Genomic DNA, 15,793 nt, shown 5'->3' on the forward strand with positions numbered 1-15,793 from the left:
CAAACAGCGTACCGGCCCAGACACATGTTGTACTGTATTTTTTGGATTATAAGTCGCAGTTTTTTTCATAGTTTGGCCGGGGGTGGGACTTATACTCAGGAGCGACTTATGTGTGAAATTATTAACACATTAGCGTAAAATATCAAATAATATTATTTAGCTCATTCACGTAAGAGAATAGAAGTATAAGATTTCATGGGATTTAGCGATTAGGAGTGACAGATTGTTTGGTAAACGTATAGCATGTTCTATATGTTATAGTTATTTGAATAACTCTTACCATAATATGTTACGTTAACATACCAGGCACGTTCTCAGTTGGTTATTTATGCGTCATATAACGTACACTTATTCAGCCTGTTGTTCACTATTCTTTATTTATTTTAAATTGCCTTTCAAATGTCTATTCTTGGTGTTGGGTTTTATCAAATAAATTTCCCCAAAAAATGCGACTTATACTCCAGTGCGACTTATATGTTTTTTTCCTTCTTTATTATGCATTTTCGGCCGGTAAATGGGTTATAATTGTATGGCGCTTTTCTAACTTCAAGGTACTCAAAGCGCTTTGACACTATTTCCACATTAACCCATTCACACACACACATTCACACACTGATAGTGGGAGCTGCCATGCAAGGCCCTAACCACAACCCATCAGGAGCAAGGGTGAAGTGTCTTGCTCAAAGACACAATGGACGTTACAAGGTTGGTAGAAGGTGGGGATTGAACCAGGAACCCTCAGGTTGCTGGCACGGCCACTCTCCCAATCGCGCCACGCCGGTGCGACTTATATTCTGAAAAATACGGTAGTCTTGGGTTCAGTCCCGGGCTCGGGATCTTTTCTGTGTGGAGTTTGCATGTTCTCCCCGTGACTGCATGGGTTAAATGATAAATGATAAATGGGTTGTATTGTATAGCGCTTTTCTACCTTCAAGGTACTCAAAGCGCTTTGACACGACTTCCACATTTACCCATTCACACACACATTCACACACTGATGGAGGGAGCTGCCATGCAAGGCGCTAACCAGCACCCATCAGGAGCAAGGGTGAAGTGTCTTGCTCAGGACACAACGGACATGACGAGGTTGGTACTAGGTGGGGATTGAACCAGGGACCCTCGGGTCGTTCCCTCCGGTTACTCTGGCTTCCTCCCACCTCCAAAGACATGCACCTGGGGATAGGTTGATTGGCAACACTAAATTGGCCCTAGTGTGTGAATGTGAGTGTGAATGTTGTCTGTCTATCTGTGTTGGCCCTGTGATGAGGTGGTGACTTGTCCAGGGTGTAGTGCCTTCCGCCCGAATGCAGCTGAGATAGGCTCCAGCACCTCCCGCGACCCCAAAAAAGGGACAAGCGATAGAAAATGGATGGATGCATGGATGTTTACATTTATTTTGACGGCACATTTTATATTCTTGCCAAACTGACTTTTAACATATACTTGTTTGGACAGCTAAAATGTAAACAAATAAGCTGAACATATGCCTTGTATGACACCTGGCTTAAGTTTATTGCACAAACCCCTTACCATTGCAAATATTAAAACAACACTGCCATTGGTTTGTGCTGTAAAAAAAAGTGTTTGTGCTGTTAAGTTTGTTGTTATTCCAAAATAGATTTTCTGACTGGTGATGTCATCCAGCCCCCCCACCTCCTCAAAATCTTCCCAAACTTGTCCCAATTGTTTGTGCTGAATATTTTTTGGGTCCAAAATTATAGTTTAAGTTAATGTGTTAATATTTACACCTAGTCCCTAACCCAAATACAATAATCACAAACAAAAACATTGTGTATCACAAACGTTTGGGGAGATTTTGACAAAGTGTGTGTGATAATGGGGGCTGGATGACATTACTGGTCAGAACATGTATTTTAAAATAACTTCAAAACCTCAACAGTAAAAACATAAATGTTCACAGCACAAACGTATTTCAGTGTTATTTTGATATTTGCAATAATAAAGTGGGCAACTTCATACAGGTCTGTATAACAGGTTCCTTATTTATTTATTTTTTACAAAATGTTTAAACAAAATGTTAATTCGCAGAATACACTGCACAAGTGAAGAAAACATTTTAACAAACCTTTTAATTCCCATGTTCACTGAATAAAGTGCAGAATTGAAGTGAAAATGTCTATTCCATAGTTGCCATCATTTTCAAGTGGGTTCACTTGTTGAAAAATGTTCATTGACGTCTCATTAATGTTTACATCTATGTCTGGAATTACACACCGACAAGTATTAAAAGTATATGAATAATAAGACATAAGGAACCTTTCTGAGCCAAAATAGGTTGTTTTCAACACACTGTTGAAAATAATAATCACAATGTTTCTATGTGAAATTTATTGAATATTCCAATTAATATATTTGTGTGCAGAGAAGTTCCATGAATCCAGAGGTTGTTTATTCCGTCTTTGTTGAAATGGTCATGCAGCTGCGTGGTGACTTTGAAATAAGAATGTAACAATCAGATCACATGAAAACAGCTAAGACAATATAAGTCATACGGGAAAATGCATTTTTGACTATATGATTTGCCTGAGCGGCTAGGGGACACCAAAAAATGGATTAGAAAAGACAGATTGAAAATAATAATACAACATTTTTTTTCCCCCAGCGAACCGGATGTTGGACTTTGGCGGGCCGTAACCAACCTGCGGGCCGTAGTTTGGGGACCTCTTATCAAATCGATAGAAAAGCGCTAAATAAATGTAATCCATTATCATTAGTATTTGATCAGCTACTGACGTACCACGACGAGACTCACATTTCGACATGTTACCATTGTAGCGCACTACAATGCCATGTTGCCTTACATTTCGTGGGATTCAACAATCATTTAGAAATAAATAATGTCTAATTACCTTTTCCTCCTCTTGCCCCGATGTCCATGAGCTGAAACGTTGCATGTGTGCGGTGCAAACTCGCAAGGTAACATTTGCTCCAGGCTGCTTGGCTGTCGGGAGGAGAAAGGCACCTGTGTGGCCGCTCAGGTGCCGCGTCCTGCAGGGGCGACCCACGGCGGCAGCCCGACCCTTGTTGCATTGAAAGTGTTCTTATATTCTCAGCTGAAGCCCTCAAATTATGAAGTGGAGCTCCCGCCTCGTTTAAGCTACTTGTCGGCAGACATTTTGTCCACAACTTGGCTTTAAAAAAAATAAAAATAAACTTGTCTGAAAAGGGGTGGGGATTATTGGTAACCGGAACCGGAATGCAACATCGCTCACACACACTAGTAAGATGCTCTTACACACACTGGTAAGATGCTCCCATACACACTGGTAAGATGCGCTCATACACATAACTGAAATCTTTGCACACATACTACTGAAATTGTTGTCTCTCACACGCACGTGTAAAAAGCACACACACACACACACACACACACACACACACACACACACACACACACACACACACACACACACACACACACACACACACACACACGTGAAATCCGTTTATACATACTAGTGAAAAATAATTCCAGGTGTGTGTGTGTGTGTGTGTGTGTGTGTGCGTGAGACAAAAACATTTCAGTAGTGTTTATAAGAGTGTTTCAGTAGTGTATGTAAGAATGTTTCAGTAGTGTTTATAAGAGTGTTTCAGTAGTGTTTATAAGAGTGTTCCAGTAGTGTTTATAAGAGTGTTTCAGTAGTGTTTATAAGAGCGTTTCAGTAGTGTTTATAAGAGTGTTTCAGTAGTATATGTAAGAATGTTTCAGTAGTGTTTATAAGAGCGTTTCAGTAGTGTTTATAAGAGTGTTTCAGTAGTGTTTATAAGAGTGTTTCAGTAGTGTGTATAAAATAAAAAGATTTCAGTTGTTTATGTGAGAGCATTTCAGTAGTGTATGTAAGAGTGTTTCAGTAGTGTTTATAAGAGTGTTTCAGTAGTGTTTATAAGAGTGTTTCAGTAGTGTATGTAAGAGCATTACAGTAGTGTTTATAAGAGCGTTTCAGTAGTGTTTATAAGAGCATTTCAGTAGTGTATGTAAGCGCATTTCAGTAGTGTTTATAAGAGTGTTTCAGTAGTGTGTATAAAAGAAAAAAATGTCAGTTGTTTATGTGAGAGCATTTCAGTAGTGTATGTAAGAGTGTTTCAGTAGTGTTTATAAGAGTGTTTCAGTAGTGTGTATAAAAGAAAAAGATTTCAGTTGTTTGTGTGAGAGCATTTCAGTAGTGTATGTAAGAGGTAATTCTGAATAATGTCCCTAACGGCCCCTCATACTTTGGTACTCCCGTATCCGCGGCCTCTTTGACATCCCGCCGATGCCGCCATATTGTGTATCAGGCTCCTTTGATTTTATAAATAACCCTGATGGTGTTTACTTTGATGCAATTGGACAAGTGCGGGGAGTCCCCTACCAGCTATGGTTTGATTTGTTTATTGCTAGCTTGCTCGACAACCGAAACAGCACTTACTTTAATGTAGGGCAGGCTTTCGAAGTGTTGCTCTGCTAGGAGAGATCTTCTGGGGAAAATCTGAAGGGGTCGGACACACCGGTTACTTTAGTAAAACTGGGGAAGACCCCACCCCTGTGTACTGTGTTTACATAAAACAAGTTTACATTTTATTGCCGTATTTTAGGTGCGCTTTTTGCTATACTGTTGACTCGTACTGAACTCTGTTCAATAATTCCGTGTCTGAACTGTAAGTTTTTGCATAAATGGGCAATAAAAACCTTGAATAAAACACCACTTTTCAGCAGAACTTGAAAGTCTAATTTCTCAAATAAATTAGTTATTTTTTGGCGGTTCTCTAAGAGCCTCTATTGTTAACATACACTGATGTAGACACGAACTGAATTATTTAGTTATTTTTTACTGTTCCTGATAATTATATACTTTATACAATATATACATTATCTCAATAGTATCCAGAGTAACGATATTTTGATCTGAGAATCGATAGTAGAGCTTGAATATCTACTATCGGCGGTATCGATATTTCAGTATTTATCCAGACATCACTACTACCGTATTTTCCGCACCATAAGGCGCCCTGGGTTAAAAGCCGCGCCTTCAATGAACGGCATATTTCAAAACTTTGTCCACCTATAAGCCGCCCGGTGTTGTAAGCCGCATCTAACTGCGCTAAAGGAATGTCAAAAAAACAGTCAGATAGGTCAGTCAAACTTTAATAATATATTAAAAACCAGCGTTCTAACAACTCTGTTCACTCCCAAAATGTACGCAAATGTGCAATCACAAACATAGTAAAATTCAAAATAGTGCAGAGCAATAGCAACATAATGTTGCTCGAACGTTAATGTCACAACACACAAAATAAACATAACGCTCACTTTCTGAAGTTATTCTTCATTCATAAATCCCTCGAATTATTCTCCTTCGTTGTCCGAATTGAAAAGTTGGGCGAATGTCGTCCGGCGCTGCCTCCCTGTCTTAGTGAAGGTGTGTTCGCCTTCGGTCATCCATTGTTCCCACGCAGTTAGCAGTCTAGCTTCGAATGCCCTGTTGACACCAATATCTAGCGGCTGGAGGTCTTTTGTCAATCCACCCGGAATGACGGCGAGTATTGAATTAAGCGCGTAAGCGTCTCTCTTAATGTGATGTTATGAGCTAGCAAATATAACAACTACACTACCCAGCATGCAACGATAGTGACGAGCATGCGCGGTAGCCCTGAGAAGCGTTGTTGTATGCTGGCAGTTAGAATGTGGTTATGAGCACGCTGTGAGTAAACGTTGAGAACTCAGTTAACACGCCTCGTCTGCATTATTTATAATTAGACAGACAACACACTTAATAGGAGCCATTTTGGGGTCTTTACATAAACACACAAATGGAAATGAAACGTCACATATCCCAGCATGCACCGCGTGCTTCTTCTTCCGGGGCGGGTGGTTGCTTACAGTAGAAGAAGCGCTTCCTGTTCTATGGGGGCGGGTGCTTACCTTGGCGGTTGCTTGCGTAGAAGAAGAAGCGCTTCCTGTTCTACCGGGAAAAAAGATGGCGGCTGTTTACCGAAGTTGCGAGATCGAAACTTTATGAAAATGAATCGTAATATTAATCCATATATAAAGCGCACCGGGTTAAAAGCCGCACTGTCAGCTTTTGAGTAAATTTGTGGTTTTTAGGTGCGGCTAATAGTGCGGAAAATACGGTACATGCTAGTAAGGTAAAGCTAGCAGCTGTCAGAAGTGGTTCAAACAAAACAAGCTACAATTCCAAAGAACTGAGGGGACGACAACATTAGTGCAATATGATATTTATTTCTTACAGTGACTTTTGGTTGCCATACAAGAATTATTGAGGATTTGAGGGGTAATGAGGGAATGACGAGTGCAGGAACATTCTCTCTCTTTTTCATTTCAATAATTCGTTGACTCTAAGTGATTTCTAAAGCACAAAATTACAGCAACATAGAAAAACATGAACACAAGTATTTGCACAAATGACTGAAAACATCTTAGTCTCTATGAAGACTTAAAGGATAACATCTAATAATGAAAGCATAAAATGGACAATGAGAAAAGTGGGTTCATAAAAGTGGAAGCCATGCTTGTCCTAAAAATGACTTTGTGCCTCTCTCACTACATTTACTCCTACGACTTTCCACACAAAAAAACTACTCGGTGCCGTCTGATCCACTTAAAACAAACAATTAATTGGCTGTGTCTCAAATCAAAATTTAAAACTGTCAAACGTGACTAATGCAATATTTACCGCTGCTTATTCTCTTGTTCACTACTTTCCATGAGGGGCGGGCAGCTTGAAACAAATATCAATTGTATCAATCGGGGCGATACTAGTGCTAAGACATCAATATTTTTTAGCTTGCTTCTGCTTGTATTCAACAATATGTGTTTTTTGTTGTTGTTGTTTCACTATATAACTGCATATAGTGTACCTCAGTGTTATTTTCGTATGACTCGATTTTCATTTAAAATCTGAGTCAAAATTTGGCCCCGGTTATCGTATGTCGTCTCAACCAAATGAGTCTGCCTGCGTAACTCAAGGACAGTTTTTGCACTTAAATCTTTTTTTTTTTAAACGACTAAAAAATAAACCGCCATGGGACTAATGTAAGTTGTGAGTGCAAACACTTTGATAAAGAAGGTGAGAAACAATATTGATTTTAAGAAATCCATAGGTTTACGTCAACAAAATTCTTTAATAAAAAAAAATAAACATGATATTAAATGTTCATTTATCAATTTCATTAATCGTGTTTTGTTATTGGACTTTTTGTGCACGTCACAGATTGTCCATAACGAACACCATGTTCAAACATAAGGGTGTCCATATGTGCACTTGGCACCAGGACACCCTAGGCCGCAGTTCCATGACTTTGTAGTTGTGTCATCAGATTTGCGGTCTCATGTTTTGGACACTCGGGTGAAGAGAGGGGCGGAGCTTTCTACCGATCACCACCTTTTGGTGAGTTGAGGGATGGTGGGGGAGGATGCCGGACAGACCTGGCAGGCCCAAACGCATTGTGAGGGCCTGCTGGGAACGCCTAGCAGAGTCTCCTGTCGAGAGTTTCAATTCCCACCTCTGGAAGAACTTTGAACGTGTCACGAGGGAGGTGCTGGACATTGAGTCCGAGTGGACGATGATCCGTACCTCTATTGTCGAGGCGGCCGATTGGAGCTGTGGCCGCAAGGTGGTTGGTGCCTGTCGTGGCGGTAATCCTAGAACCCGCTGTCCACCAGCGGTGAGGGATGCCATTAAGCTGAAGAAAGAGTCCTATCGGGTTCTTTTGGCTCATAGGACTCCGGAGGCAACAGACAGGTACCGACAGGCCAAGTGGTGTGCGGCTTCAGCGGTCGCGGAGGCAAAAACTGGGACATGGGAGGAGTTCGGGGAAGCCATGGAAAACGACTTCCAGGCGGCTTCGAAGCGATTCTGGACCACCATCCACATCCTCAGGAAAGGGAAGCAGTGCAATGTCAACACCGTGTATGGTGGGGATGGTGTTCTGCTGACCTCGACTGCGGATGTTGTGGACCGGTGGAGGAAATACTTCGAAGACCTCCTCAATGCTACCAACACGTCTCCCTATGAGGAAGCAGTGCCCGGGGAATCTGTGGTGGGCTCTCCTATTTCTGGGGCTGAGGTTGCCAAGGTAGTTAAAAAGCTCCAGGGGTGGATGAGATCCGCCCGGAGTTCCTTAAGGCTCTGGATGCTGTGGGGCTGTCTTGGTTGACAAACTCTGCAACATCGCGTGGACATCGGGGGCGGTACCTCTGGATTGGCAGACCGGGGTGGTGGTTCTTCTCTATAAGAAGGGGAACCGGAGGGTGTGTTCCAACTATCGTGGGATCACACTCCTCAGCCTTCCCGGTAAGGTCTATTCAGGTGTACTGAAGAGGAGGCTACGCCGGATAGTCGAACCTCAGATTCAGGAGGAACAGTGTAGTTTTCGTCCTGGTCGTGGAACTGTGGACCAGCTCTATACTCTCGGCAGGGTCCTTGATGGTGCATGGGAGTTTGCCCAACCAGTCTACATGTGCTTTGTGGACTTGGAGAAGGCATTCGACCGGAAGTCCTGTGGGGAGTGCTCAGAGAGTATGGGGCAACGGACTGTCTGATTGTGGCGGTCCGCTCCCTTTATGATCAGTGTCAGAGCTTGGTCCGCATTGCCGGCAGTAAGTCGGACCCGTTTTCAGTGAGGGTTGGACTCCGTCAAGGCTGCCCTTTGTCACCGATTCTGTTCATAGCTCTTATGGATAGAATTTCTAGGTGCAGTCAGGGCGTTGAGGGTATCTGGTTTGGGGGCTGCAGGATTAGGTCTCTGCTTTTTGCAGATGATGTGGTCCTGATGGCTTCATCTGGCCAAGATCTTCAGCTCTCACTGGATCGGTTCGCAGCCGAGTGTGAAGCGACTGGGATGGGAATCAGCACCTCCAAGTCCGAGTCCATGGTTCTCGCCCGGAAAAGGGTGGAGTGCCATCTCCGGGTTGCGGAAAAGGGTGGAGTGCCATCTCCGGGTTGGGGAGGAAATCTTGCCCCAAGTAGAGGAGTTCAAGTACCTCGGAGTCTTGTTCACAAGTGAGGGAAGAGTGGATCGTGAGGTCGACAGGCGGATCGGTGCGGCGTCTTCAGTAATGCGGACGCTGTATCGATCCGTTGTGGTGAAGAAGGAGCTGAGCCGGAAGGCAAAGCTCTCAATTTACCGGTCAATCTATGTTCCCATCCTCACCTATGGTCATGAGCTTTGGGTTATGACCGAAAGGACAAGATCACGGGTACAAGCGGCCGAAATGAGCTTCCTCCGCCGGGTGGCGGGGCTCTCCCTTAGAGATAGGGTGAGAAGCTCTGTCATCCGGGAGGAGCTCAAACTAAAGCCGCTGCTCCTCCACATTGAGAGAAGCCAGATGAGGTGGTTCGGGCATCTGTTCAGGATGCCACCCGAATGCCTCCCTAGGGAGGTGTTTCTGTCACCTCCGACCGGTAGGAGGCCACGGGGAAGACCCAGGACACGTTGGGAAGACTATGTCTCCCGGTTGGCCTGGGAACGTCCCGGGATCCCCCGGGAGGAGCTGGACGAAATGGCTGGGGAGAGGGAAGTCTGGGCTTCCCTGCTTAGGCTGCTGCCCCTGCGACCTGACCTCGGATAAGCAGAAGAAGATGGATGGATGGATTTATATGTATTTCATACTGTTTCTTGCATGTAAAACTATATTTGTTCTCTATAAAATGTGTTTTGTGTTGATATTTCTGTGTCTGTAATGTGTTAATTGCATTTGCATTTTTTTTTGTTTCAGTTTACTTCTAATTGGATCTTTTCATAAGATATTAATACAAAAAAAGGAGGTACAACTGTATTAATATTCTACGAATCAAATTATAGGGGAACTGCACTTTTTTTAAAATGTTGCTTATCATATGTCTTTCTTTATTTTATGCATTCTAATTTGTAATATACGGCAAGAATGAGGTGGCTAAAATTTATTGCACTCATAAAGCCCTGCATTTACATGTCGTGACCTGAATTTTAACCAAGTATTTGCGATATTGTTATTATAAGTGCTAATGCCGAGGAACTATTTTTAGCAGCGCCGTGATCACAGAGAGGTAACTAACTTAGGCTGCTATTGAGCCGGTGAGCTGCTGCATTGCCTGACTTGTAAAAGTGAATTCAAGATTATAAATGCCTCTCACTTGTATAGTAGAAGGTTATAGCCATAAACCAAGAAGTTGGTCAAATTTAACATTCAGCTTAGACCCGTAAATCATGAAACATGCTCGTTTGCTCCCATTTTACCTGAGCTTTATGACTAATTCTTCATCTAAATGAGAATATATCAACATCCCATCAGTCGGCATCCCAGTGAGAGCAGACATTGTACAGTATATGATTGTTTTATATAGTTTGTATTTTTACTTGCTGGATCTGCTTATCAATAAGCTTCTAACACTTGTAGTTTATCCTCTTTATATTCACGCTAAAAAATATAAGGTTTTAGATCATCATTTGTTCCAAAGTAATCGTCGTTGGCTCTCATGAAGCCTGCCATATTGTTGAAGGAAATAGAACGTTGTGGTGCGTCTGTAATAAATGCACCATCGTATGCTTAAAATGACCAAAATACGTAATTATTACATGTTATTATGAACGTGCCTGCTACTGCTTTACATATACTGTATACTTACAGTATGTATATAAAATGTTGATGTGGGTTTTTGGTTGTTTTTTTAAGCGCTTTATGGGCGGAATAGAGCACCTCCACTGTTAGCTGACTGCATAAAAAAAGAAAAATGTGTGCTTGTCTCACTTAAGTATTGTGAATGAAGGACAACATTCCTCAAAAAGTGCAGTTCCCCTTTATGGGGAGTGAGATTTCCAATGAAAAATGAAAACAATTTTTGGATCAAAAATCTGTGAATTTACAGGGTCACAACCTATCGTCCAAACCTACCCTTGCTCTTCAGCCGCCAAGTTTGTCCCTCTGCTTCCATTATGTAACTAAGATGGCGACTATAGATGGTAGTTCGAGTCCATCACTGGGCACTCACCATTTTGTGTGTTTTAAGAGCAACATGCTGGTACTAACTTATGCACTCAAAAACTCATTACCAGAGTGTGCAAATTTAAGCACAGCCATAGTTTATGTAGATTTAAGAATATTACATACAATATATTACTTTCCAACTAAGATGGATGCAGACGCATGATAGTAATGTACATGTTGAACTTATTTCATAGACAAGTGCATCCGCTCAAGTGAGGGATTTCTAGAAAGATAACATTCTACCCAGAAGAAACCTACTTTTTTTGTGGTCACATTGGGCAATCTAGACTGTGGTATCTAGGCAACAGTTCTTTGAATCACATACATGGAATCATATTGTGATATGTCACTTTCAAATGGAAAAAGAAAACACAACATAGGAGATTCATTCAGAATAAATATTGCTTCTTACATAACCCATAAATCTAATATTAATAATATTTACGAAGGTATCTATATAGTAGTTTTGTATTTGGCAAATCCACACATCAGCGCCGAACATATATTTTTTGAAGATAATCTCTATAAAATGTCATAGAACTCCATACAAATCTTTAAAAATACTGTGCTTTTCTTACCCTCGCTGACACGTCACCGTTTGTTTTTGAAAATAAGTTACAGGTTTCTAGCAGCATTGTCCGTGCCAGCCTTTCTGTGGCGAATGTTCACAGAACACAGAGCGTTTGTAGGTTTCACTCGTCAGAGGCTGCACATTCACCATCACGACCCAGCGGTAGATGAAACAAAGTACGTGAACTTTGTTGAATCCTACTAGAGTATTTATACTTGGGTTAGCGATGAGCTCGTATTAAAAGAATCTACTGCAGGAGCAAACGGGTCATGGACCAAAGAGACGCCTCAGTGGCCATTAGGTCAGAAAAAAAACCTTCCTACGATTGTTTCACCCCAAACTTTGAACTAATGCTATACATCCAACTACACATTTTACTTTTGTTAAAACAGTCTTATATACACCTTTCCACAACTGTACTGGATAACGGTTCCAGCTTGATAAACAAGTCTTGCCTCAATACTTTTGTCTAATCCCACAAAGCAGATCTGCTGGCTTTGTTTTTGCAAAGTAGTCAAGGGCAGGAAGAGCCTGTGGACAGAGTACAACAAGCAAGACAATATCCTGTCTGTCTCACAGATAATTATTTACATTGTTTAAAGACAAACATTCTCTTTGTGTCACTTAACTGTAACTTATGGTAGCATACTTTTGGAATTGACTGGATTTTCATGTACAATTGCACCTCAGTTTTCGTACGCCACACTTTTTGGTAGTTTCCTGCTTTTCGTATCATGTCTCAGTTATTGTACGGCGTAACATCGGTACAAACGAGTCAGAATCCAGTTCTCAAACAAAGAATACCACATGTTTTTCCCCTATTGCCACAATGGGGCCAAAGAAGGTTGTGAGTGCCAGCACTTTGATAAAGTAGGTGTGAAACACTATTAAATTCAAGATAGACCTGGTAGCATAAAGTTACCTCTCGCCGTCTTCGCTGATTTAATAAAAGTGATGTTAAATGTTAATCTATGCAATTCATTCATTATTTATATGCATTTGTTGTTTTCTGCATATTACTATACTGTAGTTTTTCTCTATAAAATGTGTTTTGTACATTAATTGGATTGACATTATTTTGTATGAGAAAAAATGCTTAGATTTTTATGGGATCTTTTGGAACGGATTTCTAACAAAAACTGAGGTACCGCTGTATTTCATTTTTCTTCTTTTTTATCATTTTGATGACTAAAATCTAAGAGACCATTTATTCTCCATACAAATATAAAAAAAACCCTTCTGCTACTGCAGTAGTTTTACTTTATATAAATCCTATTTGATAGTGATAGAAAAGGGTTAAATTCTGCTTTGGGATTAATAAAATAATCTCTTGATGTCAAATATAGAAGAAGGAGAACGCTCACATTCAGGGCAAAACAAAGTAAAGCTCTTTACTTTGTGTACAGTAGGACGGGGATTCATATGGCCCCATTGTTGCGGTTTACCTGACACTTTTAACACAGTGTCAGTTGCTTTGTGGAGTGGCGCTTTCCATTATTTTCAGCAGACTGCATTAACCCCCCCCCCAAAAAAAAAAAAAAAACACACACACCCCTCATGGGAGATCCACCCAGTATAGGCCATAAGAAACCCTTCCCTACTGTATAACCCATCAGATTAATTTGCATTGTTAGAATGTATACAATGTTTCGATTCTTAGAGAATCCAGGATGTGTTGGTTCTTCCTTGCTTCTTCTTCACTGCACACTAAATTTACTGGACGGTTCCAACATCTGACAACATATTTAACTAGATGCAGTGGCGTTCATCATTAATAACAAAATATAAAATATATACTATCATTTTGTAAGAAATTATCTCAGTTAATTTCCTGAAGTACAAATCCCAAAACCAGTGAAGTTGGCACGTTGTGTAAATCGTAAATAAAAACAGCATACAATGTTTTGCAAATCATTTTCAACTTATATTCAATTGAACAGACTACAAAGACAAGATATTTAATGTTCGAACTGAGGAACATAATTTTTTTTTGTAAATAATCATTAACTTATAATTTAATGGCAGCAACACATTGCAAAAAAGTTGGCACAGAGGCATGTTTACCACTGTGTTACATGGCCTTTCCTTTTAACAACACTTAGTAAATGTTTGGGAACTGAGGAGACCGATTTTTGAAGCTTTGGAGGTGGAATTCTTTCCCATTCTTGCTTTATGTACAGCTTAAGTTGTTCAACAGTCCGGGGTCTCCATCGTGGTATTTGACGCTTCATAATGTGCCACACATTTTCAATGGGAGACAGGTGTTGATTATAGGCAGGCCAGTCTAGTTCCCGCACTCTTTTATTACGAATCCACGCTGTTTTAACACGTGCAAATGTGGCATGGCATTGTCTTGCTGAAATAAGCAGGGCCATGAAAAAGACGTTGCTTGGATGGCATCCTATGTACCATGGATGTGTAAGTTACCCATGCCTTGGGCACTAATAAACCCCCATACCATCACAGATGCTGGCTTTTCAACTTTGCGCCTATAACAGTCCGAATGGTTCTTTTCCTCTTTGGTCCGGAGGACACGATGTCCACAGTTTCCAAAAACAATTTGAAATGTGCACTCTTCAGACCACAGAACACTTTTCCACTTTGCATAAGTCCATCTTAGATGAACTCGGGCCTAGTGTTTCTGGATGTTTATGATAAATGGCTTTGGCTTTGCATAGTTGAGTTTTAACTTGCACTTACAGATGTAGCGACAAACTGTGGTTACTGACAGTGGTTTTCTGAAGTGTTCCTGAGCCCATGTCGTGATATCCTTTACACACTGATGTCGGTTTTTGATGCGGTACCGCCTGAGGGATCGAAGGTCACGGGCATTCAAAATTGGTTTTCGGCCTTGCCGCTTACGTGCAGTGATTTCTCCAGATTCTCTGAACCTTGTGGTGACATTACGGACCGTAGATGGTGAAATCCCTAAATTCCTTGCAATAGCTCGTTGAGAAATGTTGTTCTTAAACTGTTGGACAATTTGCTCAGGCATTTGTTGACAAAGTGGTGACCCTCGCTCCATCCTTTTTTGTGAATGACTGAGCATTTCATGGAAGCTGCTTCCATGAAATCATGGCACCCACCTGTTCCCAGCAAGCCTGTTCACCTGTGCGATGTTACAAATAAGTGTTTGATGAGCATTCCTCAACGTTCTCAGTCTTTTTTGCCACTTGTGCCAGCTTTTTTAAATATGTTGCAGGCCTCAAATTCCAAATGAGCTAGTATACGCAAAAAAACCCCAAAGTTTACCAGTTCGAACGTGAAGTATTTTGTCTTTGAAGTCTATTCAATTGAATATAGGTTGAAAAGGATTTGCAAATCATTGTATTCTGTTTTTATTTACCATTTACACAACGTACCAACTTCACTGGTTTTGGGATTTGTACAAACCCCGTTTCCATATGAATTGGGAAATTGTGTTAGATGTAAATATAAACGGAATACAATGATTTGCAAATCCTTTTCAACCCATATTCAATCGAATGCACTACAAAGACAAGATATCTGATGTTCAAACTCATAAACTTTTTTTTTTTTTTTGCAAATAATAATTAACTTAGAATTTCATGGCTGCAACACGTGCCAAAGTAGTTGGGAAAGGGCATGTTCACCACTGTGTTACATGGCCTTTTCTTTTAACAACACTCAGTAAACGTTTGGGAACTGAGGAGACACATTTTTTAAGCTTCTCAGGTGGAATTCTTTCCCATTCTTGCTTGATGTACAGCTTAAGTTGTTCAACAGTCCGGGGGTCTCCGTTGTGGTATTATAGGCTTCATAATGCGCCACACATTTTCAAAGGGAGACAGGTCTGGACTACAGGCAGGCCAGTCTAGTACCCGCACTCTTTTACTATGAAGCCACGTTGATGTAACACGTGGCTTGGCATTGTCTTGCTGAAATAAGCAGGGGCGTCCATGGTAACGTTGCTTGGATGGCAACATATGTTGCTCCAAAACCTGTATGTACCTTTCAGCATTAATGGCGCCTTCACAGATGTGTAAGTTACCCATGTCTTGGGCACTAATACACCCCCATACCATCACAGATGCTGGCTTTTCAACTTTGCGCCTATAACAATCCGGATGGTTCTTTTCCTCTTTGGTCCGGAGGACACGACGTCCACAGTTTCCAAAAACAATTTGAAATGTGGACTCGTCAGACCACAGAACACTTTTCCACTTTGTATCAGTCCATCTTAGATGAGCTCAGGCCCAGCGAAGCCGACGGCGTTT

The sequence above is a fragment of the Nerophis lumbriciformis genome, linkage group LG15, assembly GCF_033978685.3.
Source record: "Nerophis lumbriciformis linkage group LG15, RoL_Nlum_v2.1, whole genome shotgun sequence".
In the NCBI taxonomy this organism is placed as follows: Eukaryota; Metazoa; Chordata; class Actinopteri; order Syngnathiformes; family Syngnathidae; genus Nerophis; species Nerophis lumbriciformis.